Genomic DNA, 16,783 nt, shown 5'->3' with positions numbered 1-16,783 from the left:
TGAGTGCAAACAACAACTAATACAGGAAACCTGGGAGGAATTAGGAAATTAATTTAAGTTCACAGAGAAGAAATAAAAACGTCTAGGTTTGGTGCTGATATTGTAGTTCTGCCGAAGACTCCAAAACACTGGAAGATTAGCTGAACGAAGTGGATGGTGTTTTGAGAATAGTTTATAATAAGAACATAAAAAAGTAAAACGAGGGTGATAGGTTGTAGTTGTATTAAATCAGGTGACGCTGGCGGAATCAGAAAAGGAAATGTGACTGAACATAATAGAGGTTATCAGCGCCCGTACAAAGTCCCAATCTTTACAGAATCCAGCCTCGCCACGTTCAAGAATGATGAGGACAACACAAATACCCATTCCCCAGGCAGAGAAAATGCCCAACCCGGCCGTAAATCGAATCCGGGACCCTGTGATCCAGAGGCAGCAACGCAACCACTAGACTACAAGCTGCGGACCATATAGAGGTATTTTGCTAATCGGTCAGCAGAATGATTGATGATGTCAGATGTAAATAGGATGGAAAATGTAATTGGCAATTTTTTTCTGAAAAATAGAAATATTTTAGCATCTAATACAAAAATTAATGTTAGTAATGTTTTTTGCAGCCAGCACGGTAGCTCAGCGTGTTCGGTCAGAGGGCTGCTTGCCCTCTGTAATAAAAAAAAACTGAGTAAAGGAATCAACGATTAACTTGAACGGATGTCTTGTGACGTCGGCCCAGACCAAACGCAACGAACAATACCGAACTTTAAAAAAAGTGGTCATCGCGACGGAATGTCATACCTAACGGCCCGTGTTCGATTTCCGGCTGGGTCGGAGATTTTTTGCGCTCAGGAACTGGGTGTTGTGTTGTCCTTATAATCATCATTTCATCCCCATCGACACGCAAGTCGAAAGACTTTCACCAGGCGAACGGTCTACCCGCGGGGAGGCCCTAGCCGCACGGCATTTCCATTTTTCCTATCTTAAGGGGCATGGGATATTTTATTTCACCCGTTTTGCATTTGTCTGGGTTGTAGCGTTATATGGAAGTGATACGTGAATGACGAACAGCACATATAAGAGGAGAAAAGAGACTTCTAGAATGTGGTGCTAGAAAAAAATTCTGAAGAAATTATCGAAAAAGTAAAGGATAGTTTGGCGGGACACATCCTGGGATATCGAGGAATAGTTAATTTGGTAACGGGGGAGGGGAGGTTAGAAAATTGTAGGTAGAAAACAGCACTCGACTACAGTAAGCACGTATTACTGAAAGTAGGTTTCAGTAATGATGTCGCTAAGCAGGTAGTCTAGCATGGGCAGCTGCAATAAACTGAACTTCGATCTGAAGATAACAGACTAGAGTGGAGATCTGCATCAAACAAGTCACGTTGTACATTTCTTCTCTCATTTACCTGTCAACTGGAGGAACTTGAAGATTCAGGTTCAAATTTTCAAAGACAGTAAGGCAAGAGTAGCAAAATAGGGTGCGAAGGTGAGTAGGTTTGGGTTGTAAGCAGCAGGCGGTGTGTAAGTGGTGTACGAGGTCTGCAGGCGACGGGGATCCTGCACGGCGGTACGGAGGCCCTTGTCAGTCGGCCGCATATTGATCACGTCCTTAGCCGGAATCCACGCGAGACGAGACGCCGCGCAGCCACCTTCATCGGCCTCTGCCTTTTGCTGGCTGTTTCGCAGACACGCGGATACCCGCTCTTCACTTTTCTTCTGTGCGACTTAAAAGGTCTCATCACAAAATACGCGGGGCAGTTTAATTTCTCGAGCAGTGCTCGAATACACTACTGGCCATTAAAATAGCTACACCACGAAGATGACGTGCTTCAGACTCGAAATTTAAACGACAGGAAGAAGATGCTGTGATATTCAAATGATTAGCTTTTCAGAGCATTCACACGAGCTTGGCGCCAGTGGCAACACCTACAACGTGCTGACATGAAGAAAGTTTCCAACCGATTTCTCATACACAAACAGCATCGTGCAAGGAGGAGAAATGCGTACCATCACGTTTCCGACTTCGATAAAGGTCGGTTTGTAGCCTATCGCGATTGCGGTTTATCGTATCGCGACATTGCTGCTCGCGTTGGTCGAGATCCAATGACTGTCAGTAGAATATGGAATCGGTGCGTTCAGGAGGGTAATACGGAACGCCGTGCTGGATCCCAACGGCCTCGTATCACTAGCAGCCGAGATGACAGGCATCTTATCCGCATGGTTGTAACGGATCGTGCAGCCACGTCTCGATCCCTGAGTCAGCAGATGGGGACGTTTGCAAGACAACAACCATCTGCACCAGCAGTTCGAACGACGTTTGCAGCATGGACTGTCATCTCGGAGACCATGGCTGCGGTTAGCCTTGACGCTGCATCACAGACAGGAGCGCCTGCGATGATATACTCAACGACGAACCTGGGTGCACGAATGGCAAAACTTCATTTTTTCGGATGAATCCAGGTTCTGTTTACTACATCATGATGGTCGCATCCATGTTTGGCTACATCGCGGTGAACGCACATTGGAAGCGTGTATTCGTCATTGCCATACTGGCGTATCAGCTGGCGTGGTGGTATGGGGTGCCATTGGTTACGCGTCTCGGTCGCCTCTTGTTCGCATTGACGGCACTTTGAACAGTGGACGTTACATTTCAGATGTGTTACGACCCGTGGCTCTACTCTTCATTCGATCCCTGCGAAACCCTACATTTGAGCAGGATAATGCACGACCGCGTGTTGCAGGTCCTGTACGGGCCTTTCGGGATACAGAAAATGTTCGACTGCTGCCCTGGCCAGTACATTATCCAGATCTCTCACCTATTGAAAACGTCTGGTCCATGGTGGTCGAGCAACTGGCTCGTCATAATTCGCCAGTCACCACTCTTGATGAATTGTGGTATCGTGTTGAAGCTGCATGGGCAGCTGTACCTGTACACGTCATGCAAGCTCTGTTTGACTCAATGCCCAGGCGTATCAAGGCCGTTATTACGGCCAGAGGTGGTTATTCTGGGCACTGATTTCTCAGGATCGTCGGCCGGTTTGGCCGAGCGGATCTGGGCGCTACAGTCTGGAACCGCGCGACCGCTGCGGTAGTTCCAGGGGACTGATGACCTCAGATGTTAAGTCCCATAGTGCTCAGAGCTATTTGAACCGTTTTCTCAAGATCTATGCACCCAAATTGCGTGAAAATGTAGCCACATGTCAGTTCTAGTATAATATATTTGTCCAATGAATACTAGTTTATCATCTGCATTTCTTCTTGGTGTAGCAATTTTAATGGCCAGTAGTGTATATTCAATTGTCGCAACTTCTTAGTAGTGTCCTCATAGTCGACAAATTTTAATTACCACTCGAAAATATAAAGTTGCCTAATTAATTTTTTGTTTACAATTACCGACTATTCTGTCGCTTCTTGGAGGAACATACACATGCGAGGACCGCTCAATAAGTAATACAACACTTTTTTTTCAGCCATTTTCGATTCAAAAAATGCGGATTTTGTTCTGGAACACTGTGAAATATTCCCGCTTCAGCCCCTATAGTTTCATGAAGTTCGAATAAGGTGGCGGTGCTGCGTAGCCTTCAAAACGGTGTGTGTAGTGGAGGTGCTTTCCAAGTAGAGAGGTGTCATTCAGTTCCTTCTGGCGGGAAACTAGAGTACCGCAGACATTCGTACTCGATTCCTGAATGCGTACAGAGACCTGCCAGTGAACAAAAACACGGTGAGTTGGGCGAGGGGTCTATCGTGATCGCAACAAGATTGCACAAACCTCTCCCATATCTCGAGTGCCGGCCGGTCGCACACAGCTGTGACTTCTGCAATCTTGGAGCATGCGGACACTCTCATTCGAGGTGATCGACGGATCACAAACAAATATCGCGCTGCACAACTCGATCCTTCTTTTGGTTGTGCTGACACACTAGTGCATCAGTTGGAAAGGTGTGTACCCACTCGGTTCGTCGCCCACTAGCAGAAGACCATAAAGAGTAATGAAGGGCCATCTGTTTGGTCCAACTAAAAATGTACTCCGTGGGAAGCAGGACGTGGGTGGTGGAGAGGTTATTGATGCAGCAAGACGTCGGCTCGACGTCGACCATTTGAGTGATACGAGGGTCACTCCAAATGAAATGCACCCTATTTTTGTAAAAACACAGTTTTCATTCTGCATTTGTGAAAGTTTTACAGTGTGTAGATGCATCCTTCCCGCTTGTTTTCAAACTAGTTCAATCTGTTCCCGTGAGTGGCGCCGTCACAGCATGTCTTCAAGATGGTTGCTACACTTGACGTTCGTCAGAAGCAACGTGCTGTCATAGAATTCCTGTGCTGTGAAAACGTGACAGTGGGAAACATCCACAAGAGGTGTATGGAGATGCTGCTGTCGATTGCAGTACAGTTAGTCGGTGGGCAAGCAGGTTACGTGATGGAAACGGGCACGGCAATATTGAGGATTGTCCTCGCAGCGGCAGGCCTCGTACTGCACACACTCCAGACAGTGTGCAGAAAGTTAACGAACTGCTGACTGCTGACAGACGCATCACTGTGAACGAATTGTCACGCTACGTTGGGATAGGGGAAGGAAGTGTTTGCAGAATACTGAAAGTGTTGGCGCTAAAAACGGTTTGTGCCTGGTGGGTTCCCAGGATGTTGACAGTGGCTCACAAAGAAACAAGAAAAACAGTATGCAGCGAACTTTTTGAACAGTGCGAGAATGGTGGAGATGAATTTCTTGGAAGAATTGTGACAGGTGATGAAACATGGCTCCATCATTTTTCACCAGAGACGAAGAGGCAATCAATGGAGTGGCATCATGCAAATTCACCCAAGAAAAAAAAATTCAAATCCACACCTTCTGATGGAAGAGTTATGGCTACGGTGTTTTTCAGTTCCGAAGGACTCTTGCTTGTGGACATCATGCCAACTGGAACCACCATAAATTCTGATGCATATGTGACGACACTGAAGAAACTTCAAGCTCGACTGAGTCGTGTTCGACCACGTCGGCAAAAGCAGGATGTTTTGATGTTGCACGACAATGCACGGCCACATGTCAGTCAAAAAACTGTGGAAGCGATCACAAAACTCGGATGGACAACACTGAAACACCCGCCTCACAGTCCTGACCTGGCTCCATGTGACTATAATCTCTTTGGGAAACTGAAAGACTCTCTTCGTGGAACAAGGTTTAAAGATAACGATTCCCTTGTGCACGTTACCAAACAGTGGCTCCAACAGGTTGGTCCAGAATTTTACCGTGCGGGTATACAGGTGCTGGTTCCAAGATGGCGTAAGGCAGTTGAGAGGGATGGAAATTACACTGCTGGCCACCGTAAATGCAACACCCTGAAGGAAGCATACGAATCAAGTGAAATTTACACCATGGGTTTGCAGCGATGAGATATGCAACTGATTAGAATTTCAGCGCAGACGCACATCACGCGCGGCTGTGGCGCCAGCTCATTGCGCCATTTAAGGCTTGGCGATTTCGACGAGTGTACGTTCGGCACGTGTGTTTACCTTGTGGTTGTTTCACAAGACGATCAGTTATGCCTCTTAGACAACAGCGAACATCTTTTGATCAAGTATCCGAGTTCGACAGAGGATCGTTAGTCGTGTTGGACGAAACCAAACAACTGTAATGCGGATATGTGACCGTTGGATGCAGGAGGGTACGATGGACCGACGTGGTCGATCGCATTCACCTCGGTGCACCACTGCACGTGCTGATAGGCAAATTGTGCGCATGGCAGTGACGGATCGCTCAGTGACATCCCGAACCATAGCACAGCACATTGCGTCTGTAACGCATCATCCAGTGTCTGCGCGTACCATTCGACGCCGTTTACAGCAGAGTGGTCAGTCCGCAAGACGTCCATTGCGTCGTCTACCATTGACGCAGAACCACAGACGTCTCCGTCGCCAATGGTGTGATGACAGACGGATGTGGACGGCAGAATGGAATGACGTTGTCTTTACTGACGAGGCACGCTTCTGTCTGCAGCACCACGACGGTCGGATTCGAGTGTGGAGACACCGTGGAGAGAGGATGCTGGACAGCTGCATTATGCACCGCCACACTGGTCTTGCACCGGGTATTCTGGTATGGGGCGGTATTGGATATTACTCTCGCACGCCTCTAGTACGCATTGCCGGTACTTTAAATAGCCGGCGCTACATATCCGAGGTGCTGGAGCCAGTTGTCCTTCCTTACCTTCAGGGCTCGGCCACAGCCATATTTCAACAGGATAATGCGCGACTACATGTGGCACGCATTGTCCAAAGGTTCTTCGTCAATAACCAGATTGAATTGCTTCCCTGGCCGGCTCGCTCTCCGGATCTTTCGCCGATAGGAAACATGTGGTCCATGGTTGCTCAACGAGTGACCCAGATTACATCCCCAGCTGCCACACCAGATGATCTTTGGCAACGTGTGGAAGCTGCTTGGGCTGCTGTACCCCAGGAACACATCCAACGTCTCTTTGACTCAATGCCGAGACGTGTGGCAGCGGTGATCTCCAACAATGGCGGCTACTCTGGCTACTGATTCTGGCAGGAACCACATGTCACAGACGTCTGTAAACGTAATCCTTTGATACTTGGTCAACATGTTATCTACAAAATAAATTTTGTTGTGCTATCTCTTGTCTTTCTTGGTGTTGCATTTACGGTGGCCAGCAGTGTATGAGGAGAAATCAAAATATTGTTGCTAATGGATGTATCTACACACTAAAACTTTCAAACATGTTGAATAAAATATGGATTTAAAAAAAATAGTGTGCGTTTCTTTTGTAGTCACCCTCGTACAATGCGGGCATATACGCCCTACCAGTAACGTGTAAGACCGTCACATCGAACGGAGATTTGGTGAAAAATAGGGTTTTGTAGCCAAAAGAGTGGGGAATAATATACGGTATTGGAATCGTTAATAAAACCAACCTGCTTTTAGAAGAAAAAGTGTTGCGTTACTTATTGACTGTCCCTCGTATTAAAAATTGAAGCATAGTACTGGTGTCCCACAATAATATTTATTCGTTATGAACCAGTTTTTGTGGTTTTTTGGCCATCCTCAGACAACTTAAAACTAAATAGATAGTCCACACAACGTCAGCGACAGTTTATATCCGTACAAAGATTCCAAATAAATATGATCTTTTACGACCGTATATCCACACGAAAAGCACAGACATAATAAAATACGCAAAGGAGTTGTAAACAAATAAACTTTATATTACATGATACTCCAAAAGTTGAAAGTATAAGAGTGTGCAGGCCAGAAATAACCATGTGAGTACTGGGACGGACTGCTACGTTATATGAACAAAATGATGTGATGATGAACAAGCAAGAAGGGTCTGGGGCCAAAGGAGACGAAGTGTACATCTCTTCTATACTTACTTGTGACAAGCCACCCATGGTAATCTTATTTCTAAATGATACTGGGTGGACAGAATGAAACTGACCCAGAAAATATGTCACGCACGTTTAGACAGACAGCCGAACTTCCATCGTCTGCACCTGGGCCGAATGATGAAAGTTGGTCTACGTGTCTAAAGGTGCATGAAATATTTTCTGGGTCAGTTCTTTTTTGACTAGCCCGTACGAAACTCAATATAGTCTATAATCTGTCCTTCATATTCTAGTCTAGACCAAACTATCTAACAAGTGCAGCGTTTTCTTATTTAAGAAAACTTCCTTCTCCTATACCAGTATACTTAACTCTGGTACTTTACTTGCTAGGGTCTCTTCCGTAATTTTGCTTTCTAGATAAAAGAGTTTTTTTCTTTTCTGCTACCTGCAATCCATGATCGTAATGTTAAATAATTTGCTATTCTCCCGTCTACTATTCTTTGTCAAGTTCGCATTTGTTTTGATCCTTAATCCATATTCTGTACGAAATATTTTGCAGCTAGTCTGCTAAGCCTTTCTTGCGTCCAGCAACAAGTGCCCGTGGGGCGTAAAAATCCAAATCATGAGAACACTCAGAAGAATTAACGCGCAACTGGCGGACTGGTAAGGTCTTCCTTCCCGTCGGTGCTCTCGCTTTTCAGTAACCGATTCGGCGATTTTATAGTACGCGGTAGAAACTGTTGCACGTGAACGTCCACATATGCAAATGGGTTATCACTGCGAAGTGCGCTAAAATAAGTGAACCGGTAAAATGACCGAACGACGTTGTGTGAACGCCGTGTGATGCTGGTGTCTGAAGTCTAGGAGCTCAGTCCGTTGCAAGCCTATCGCAAATAGCTTGTCGCAAGGATAAATTTCTGAAATGCCGGATACAGAGTGAAAATGGGGTTTTGGACCAATGATACTACTATATTTGCAACTTTCTCAGCTACTGATATACTGAGGCTACTAATTTTTTTTTTTTTTTTTTTTTTTTTTTTTTTTACGAAAGGAATTATTGTTTAACGTTATTAAAGGAATTCTGATTAATGCCCAGGGCGACCCAAAATTCCGCTAACATTTGAAAATGCACTAATTCACGGAATGATGTAGGTAGAGAGGTGAAACTTGACACACTTGCCTAAAGTGACATGGGGTTTTATTGAAACAGAAAATTAATGCAAAATCCGACCGAAAGAGGGCGCTGGAGGAGGAGGAACTTTTAACGTCCCGTCGACAACGTGGTCATTAGAGACGGAGCGCAAGCTCGGGTGAGGGAAGGATGGGGAAGGAAATCGGCCGTGCCCTTTCAAAGAAACCATCCCGGCATTTGCCTGAAGCGATTTAGGGAAATCACGGAAAACCGAAATCAGGATGGCTGGAGACGGGATTGAACCGTCGTCCTCCCGAATGCGAGCCCAGTGTGCTAACCACTGCGCCACCTCGCTCGGTGGGCGCTGGACAGCAACACGTCAGTGACGCCGCATGAGAACACACACAACTGCGGAATTTTGGCTACCGAAAATCCTAGAACTGTCGAGTAAATCCTATTGCGTGACGAGAAAGTCACGGGTCTTGTGTGAATTTATCACATTAGTCGTGTTCGGACCCTTTCTCTTCAAGGAAGTACAGTGTGCTGCTTTTCAGACTGTTAGTGTGACGGTTAAAAGATATGCCGAGATGTTACAAAATCGCATCATCCCTAGCCCGGCTGATAAACACCTGTTGGAAGGCAGGATTTTTCTGGAGCATGGCGGTGCACCCCATATTGCTACACGTGTGAAAGATCTCTTGGGTACATAGCTTGGTAGGATTGCGTGCTGAGCCACCGCTTCCGTCACGCTTGACCTCCCGAAGTCCCCAAACCCCATCCCGTGTCATTAATCGTTGTGGGGTTGCCTGGAGTCACAAGTCTACCGCGGTCGTCCGACCTCGTAAGGGATACTAAAGGACAACATGCGACTATAATTTCTCACCATACCTACTGATATGCTGTACAGTGCTGTTCACAACTTTGTCCCTCCACTGCAGTTATATTTTATGGAGAACGAACGCAATGTGGGGAATTTCTTATAAAGAACCTCGTCTTTGCTAAAAATCAATAGTTACGCTAATCTGTCAGTCATTTTGTGCACTTTTTTTCTTTCAATAAAACCCCAAGTCATTTCAAACGTATGTGTCAATTTTTACCCTTCAACCTACATTATTCTGTGAAGTACTGAATTTTCAAATGTTAACGGACTTTTGGGTCACCCTGTATTTTAGCGATGTGGTTCTTATTTTCAGTGAAACGTTTAACGGAAAGAGGCGAGGAATGAGCTAAATAGGAGAAAGAAACGTATTTCACGTTGATTACCACGTAAACGGCGGATAAGGAACAAAACCAACGTTGTGCCCGACAACTTTGCCCTTCACATTTAACTCAAGTACCACTTTTTATGTAATAAGAAGTACTGAAGACACAGTACACTTTTTTCACGAGAGCTCACGTGGCGTTAAAAACCCATCGTCGTTTCAATATCTCTGTAGATAAAAATGTCATGATCATTATCCTCAGAGCAAAATAACGTTTTTACACAGAGAAAAACACTGTAACAAGACATTGTTATTTACATTGCATTTCGGAGAGAAATGTTGTTAGCCGGTGTACCATTCCCCTTCCTTCATTCGTACTGTTCTCTACACGTCATTTCTGTGTAAATTAAGATCTTTGGTGACTGTAAATTATGATCTTTGGTGACATGTTCATTCTTATAGTAGCTGGAGAAGTACACATACAAAAATTATAGCGTTTCTGTTCATCTCGAGCCATTACAGAAATGGACATTGTACCAGAAACAATTTGAGAATGAACACAGCAAATGAAGTAATCGTGAATGTGCCAACTGAAGATGGATATTTCTCTCCAACATGCATCGCGATAATTAAAAACAGTACTAACAATAACTTTTTGTGATGTTTAATTTGCGTATAATACTTTATAAACCTGTGTCACGGACTAGGCATGCCCACTAAGGTTCTCTCTAAATTGGAGCAAAATACTGAACACTTTGTGCAACATTACTTCTCAAATTTTTTTAGATGATTTTAAATTTTTATTAATTATTAAGCCATTCACGTAACGTCGGCAACTTGTACTCGAATGTTGAAGAATTGGTTGCATAAGCAGTGGAAAGATGAGACGAACATCTGTATTCGACTCGAACTGTAAGAAACAACATGCTGCCTTTGAGATATCTTATCACGCTTTCGAAGTTCATTTTCCTCAAGAACAGACTTGCTGACAGACTACTGCGAGACGAATGATTTCACCTACCTGTCTCATTGAATAATGTCGAGATGTGCTACTAAAGTTTGCACCAGTTATTCATGTAGACATAACAGTGCACTGCGAACGTTAGTAAACGATGGTAAGGCGTAAGTTGATTGTTTTGAGAAATTTCTCGGTGAAGTTTCAATAAAATCTAATAAATATTTTTTTAAATTTTATCCATATTTTGCAACTTACAAACGTGACTGTATTAAAACATTGGGGGTATGAACTAAACAACGCCTTGAGTCACAACTTTTTCGAGGTTTATTAGCTTGAGAGGCACCCACATGCCTTGCTCATACTGTGGCATCAAGCAGTCAGGCCTGCAAGATGAGTGGTCTGCCAAGCGAGTGGATTCATTCTTATTTATCGAGTAACATGAACTCTAGTACTCACACTTAAGTTACAAGCTATCCTCCTATATGGTTAATACGCAACGGAAACACGCATCTGACTATCAGTAATTTACAGAACTCTGACTGTACACTACGCACTGGCAATACCACATTTTCTTTCCTTTTTTTATTTAACGGCTTTTGTCAACACGTGGCCACCGCACTGAATACGAATGGCGCACACATTATAAATTCGGGACATTATGACAACATACAATTCGAAGGAAAAGTCCACCAATCTTTTTCTTTTCACTATCTTATTTATTCCGATAAATTCTCTAACCTAAACACACAAATTCTATAACCTACAACAATAACACATGAGAAATTCCGCCCAGTGGGCATGGCTTTACATTGGTGAATCTCTATATTACGGTCTCGTAATTATTTAACGCTACAGTGCACTCTCTGGATAGGATGGTGGATCTTTTATTATTTCTCACACTTCGACTCTCACAATCATCATCACGAAACTATCCTCCAGACCGAGCAGTACAGAAGGAACAAGCATAACCCACTAATCTTTTGCAACTACCTTGCTACTCTCCCATGCAAACCACACATACCCAAATTACATGACATACACCACACTACAATATGAAATACTACACAGAGAATAGTCACAACATTATCACTTTCAGCTTTCCCACTTCAATCAATATTTATCCCGGTTTCACACGACACTGCCCCACTTCGTAATTCTACTTTCCTACTATGAACTCTGGAGATATATGCACGTCTTCCTGTGCAATGCAAGCCAAGTGGCGTTGCTGGATAGACGGCCGACTCACCTTGCTTCTCTCTCAGAGTTCGAATCTAGCGTCACACGGAATCATATCACGCAAAGTAATATTAAGAACGTATTCATCACACACGCGAGTCCTCAACTGATTCCATGGACGAGTACTTCTCTTTATCTTTTGTCTCATACACAGTTTGAGACTCACACAGTACTCACCACGTGGAAGTACTCGTCTCTAATTTCAAGTCCTGCACACGCCATTTCTTAAATATTTCAGCTTATGGTACACACGCTATTTCTTAAATATTTCAACTTATTGTACACACGCTAGTAATTCAGCTTAAGCACACGGAAGTATTTCAACTTATAGCTACACGTGGTTTCATTGTGACTGTTGGTCACTTCCGAAGATTACTACAATCCCATTAATATTACCTGCCTGACATTTAATTCTCCCCACAAAAGTTCCTGAGATAGAGAAATTATTATTTCAAATTACTCTTAAATATTCCACATGCATACCATGTCTCCACTCTTTCGTCATCACGGAGCACAACTAAAACAGGTCTTAACAGCACAAGATCTAGCGGCAGAGTGCTGAAACATGGCCGTTCTTCAGGTCATCTCGCACCTCTGTCGAGGTCGGGGAAGACCATGCTACCGTATTGGTCAGCCACATTTCAGGCGCTCAAAGCTCAGGTAAATTTCATCTCTTTGGTCCCACCAAAGGTGGCCAAAGTATCGACTCAAAGATGATCATATATTCACATTCACTATCTGCGGTTAGCAGACGACCATACATTCATTCATTTCACAGATCTCACCAAACTGGATGTAGGGATTTATTTTGTGGGAGTGCACATGTGATCAATTAAATAAATAAATTGTCATTCTTTCCCACACTGGTATCCGGCTTCGCTGTATTAATTGAAATTGAGTTATTTTACAAAAAAAATGTGTTGTTCTGACAAAAATAATGAAGTATGTTGTACCTATTTTCAATGTCGGGCGGTACTGTACCCTTTCAAGCTACGCTATGCATTTCGGACGCTGTGGGTCCATCATCAGGTGTAATTTGTCTTAATACATGTTTTATTTCTTCTCTTGAATGAGGTGAAATGCATATTCCTGTCACGAAAAGGTTTAATGTTACGTTATGAATGTAGTAAGTCAAACGCGGAAAATATTTGCAAAATAGTGGAAAATGAACAGTGTAAACTTACCACATAATCCAAGGAAAGCATTTTTAACGTTTTAGCACCGGCAAACATTCTTTTATCCGTCCTCTTAGTACATGTCACTTCACTCAAGAGGTACACTTGCACACACATGTTTATAAACACTTCACCGATGTTTTTGTACATTGTTTTGTCAAAGATGAAGTTCAAAAATGGTTCAAATGGCTCTGAGCACTATGGGACTCAACTGCTGTGGTCATCAGTCCCCTAGAACTTAGAACTACTTAAACCTAACTAACCTAAGGACATCACACACATCCATGCCCGAGGCAGGATTCGAACCTGCGACCGTAGCAGTCGTACGGTTCCGGACTGCGCGCCTAGAACCGCGAGACCACCGCGGCCGGCAAAAGATGAAGTTATTTGTAGTGCTAAAGATATAACTATTAAACAATTGACATATGCAAGAAATAACTTTAGGATAGGTCTTTAAAATTACTGAAAAAACTGTGGCTTGCGAAATGTGTTTGTTCATTTAACACTGATTTTGATTTTTTGATTTTGTGGAGGTATATCTCCAGTTGTTCTAAGATACGTAGGGTCTTACCGTTGTTTTGCCTACGATGTAGGGAAAACAGACAGAAACTTAAAGGCCCGTTTTCAAGAACATGCAAATGCTTTCAGGCTCAAGAATTTCGAAAAATCAGTCATTGCACAACATATGTTGGAAACGAAACGTGTCATCAACAGTCTAGAAAAGAATTTGGTAATACTACATAACGAAGCCAATGGTAAGAACCTAAGTCTGTTAGAACAACTGGAGATATACCTCCACAAAATCAAAAAACCAGAATCTATGTTAAATGAACAAACAGATTTCGCAAGCCTTAGTTATTTCAGTAATTTTTAAAGACCTATTCTAAAGTTATTTCTTGCATATGTCAATTGTTTAATAGTTGTCTCTTTAGCACTACGAATAAATTCATCATTGCCGGCCGCTGTGGCCGAGCGGTTCTAGGCGCTTCAGTCCGGAACCATGCGACTGCTACGGTCGCAGGTTCGAATCCTGCCTCGGACGTGGATATGTGTGATGACCTTAGGTTAGTTAGATTTAAGTAGTTCTAAGTTCTAGGGGACTTATGACCTCAGATGTTAAGTCCCATAGTGCTCAGAGCCATTTGAGCCAAATTCATCTTTGACAACACCATGTACAAAAACATCTGTGAAGTGTTTATAAACATGTGTGTGGAAATGTACCTCTTGAACGAAGTGACATGTACTAAAACGATGGAGAAAAGAATGTTTGCCGGTACTAAAACGTTAAAAATGCTTTATTTGGATTATGTGGTAAGTTTACACTGTTCATTTTCCACTGTTATGCACATATTTTCCGCGTTCGACTTACTACATTCGTAACCCAACATTAAACCTTTTCGTGACAGGAATATGCATTTCACCTCATTCAAGAGAAGAAATAAAACATGTATTAAGACAGATTACACCTGACGGTGAACCCACAGTATACGAAATGCGGTGTGTAGTTAATAAAATACGAAAAAGTTGTGACTGAAGGCGTTGTTTAATTCATACCTCCAATGTTTTTAATAAATATCGCAAGTACATGCAATGTTATTTTTTATTCAAATAAGTAATCGTTTTCAAATGTATCTACGGTAACGACATACTTTTTTAAAATAGTACACCACATCCAAAATTTTATTCTTAAAAATTCGTCAGTGGGTACTTAACGTTGTTTACTTGCAAAATGAGTGCGCTTACCATAGGTTGGCGTTGACCTATCATTGTTTACTTGCTAGGCGAAGTCCGACCTCCTTTTGCCTGGCGTAATGCAGCAACTCGACTTGACATGGACTCAACAAGTGGTTGGAAGTCCCCTGCAGAAATATTGAGCCATGCTCCCTCTCCAGCCGTCGATAATCGAGAAAGTGTTGTCGGTGCAAGATTTTGTGCACGAACTGTCCTCTCGATTATGCCTGGGTGGCCAAGGCATTCGCTCGAATTGTCCAGAATATTCTTCAAACCAACCGCGAACAATTGTGGCCTGGTGACACGGCACACTGTCATCCATAAAAATTCCATCGTTGTTTGGGAACATGACGTCCATGAATGGTTGCAAATGGTCTCCAGGTAGCCGAACATAACCCTTTCCATGTAAACACAGCCCAAACCATTATGGAGCCACCACCAGCTTACACAGGCTTTATGGTCTCTGCGCCTCACTCAAACCATACCAACAGCTCTTACAATTGAAATCGGGACTCACCTGACCAGGCGACGGGTTTCCAGTTGTTTAGCAAATGGTTCAAATGGCTCTAAGCACTATGGATTCTGAGATCATCAGTCCCCTAGACTTAGAACTACTTAAACCTAAGCTAACCTAAGGACATCACACACATCAATGCCCGAGGCAGGATTCGAACCTGCGACCTTAGCAGCAGCGCGGTTCCGGACTGAAGCACTGAGCGAGGTGGTGCAGTGGCTAGCACACTGGACTCACACTCAGGAGGACGACGGTTCAGTCCCGCATTCGCTCCAGGCGAATGCCGGGATGGTTCCTTTGAAAGGGCACGGCCGACTTCCTTCCCCGTCCTTCCCTAATCAGATGAGACCGATGACCTTAATGTCTGGTCTCATCCCCCAACCAGCCCAACCCCCGGACTGAAGCGCCTAGAACCGCTCGGCCACGCGGCCGGCTAGTTGTTTAGCATACAACGGATATGGTCTGGAGCTCAGGAGAGGAGCTACAGGCGATGTGCTGTTAGCAAAGCCACTCGCGTTGGTCGTTTGCTGCCATAGCCCATTAACACCATATCTCGCTCCAGCGTTCTAATGGATGCGTTCATCATACGTCTCAAATTGATTTCTGTAGTTATTTCACACAGTGTTGCTTATTCTGTTAGCTCTGACAACCCTGCGCAATAGCAAACGGTGCCGCTCTCGATTGTTAAATGAAGGCCGTGGGGCACTGCGTTATCCGTGGTGGGAGGTAATGCCTGAAATTTGCTATTCTCGGCAGTCTTGACTCTGTGGATTTCGGAATATTAAGTTCCCTAACGATTTCCGAAGTGGAATGTCCCATGCGTCTAGTTCCATCTACCATTCGAGTTCAAAGTCTGTTGATTCCTGTCGGATGGCCATAATCACGTCGGAAACTTTTTCACATGAATCACCTGAATACAAATGACATCTCCGTCAATGCACTGCCCTTTCTTACCTTGTGTTAGGGATACTACCGCCTTATCGCTATCCCATAACTTGTCACTTCCGTGTACGTATATATCTTAAATTGCGCTCGTTAAGAGGCTGCTTTATCTACCCACTTACCGTGAAACCTGAATCTTCAACCCTCGTTAGGTGAGGCCATGCTGACAAACCCTTGTGAGGTGAGCCACGCCGACTAAGAATTATAATACGACATATCCAGAAAGACAACACACTTATATCGTAAACAACCAGCGCCACCACACAGTCATAGGTGACCCACGTGAGATGGTAAACGATGTTTAAATTCCGCTTGCAATCTTGCTCTCTCCCTGGTCAAACAACAGGCAAAGAACAAAGTTAATGCTGCGTGCTTCCCTTTGCTAATTAATATTCACTGCAGAAAACATCTGGCGTTGCTTATCTTTATTTGTGAGACGGCGCTAGTAGTTTACGGTGTGTGTGCTGCCTTCCCGCATATGCTGTTTTACTGTCCTTGCTTGGCGTAGCCCTCCCAAGTATTTAAATTTCCTTGCATAGCGCTCTCTCCTTG

The sequence above is a fragment of the Schistocerca nitens genome, chromosome 9, assembly GCF_023898315.1.
Source record: "Schistocerca nitens isolate TAMUIC-IGC-003100 chromosome 9, iqSchNite1.1, whole genome shotgun sequence".
NCBI classification, from domain to species: Eukaryota; Metazoa; Arthropoda; class Insecta; order Orthoptera; family Acrididae; genus Schistocerca; species Schistocerca nitens.
The sequence above is the reverse complement of the archived record's forward strand: the minus strand, read 5'-3'. Positions refer to the sequence as shown.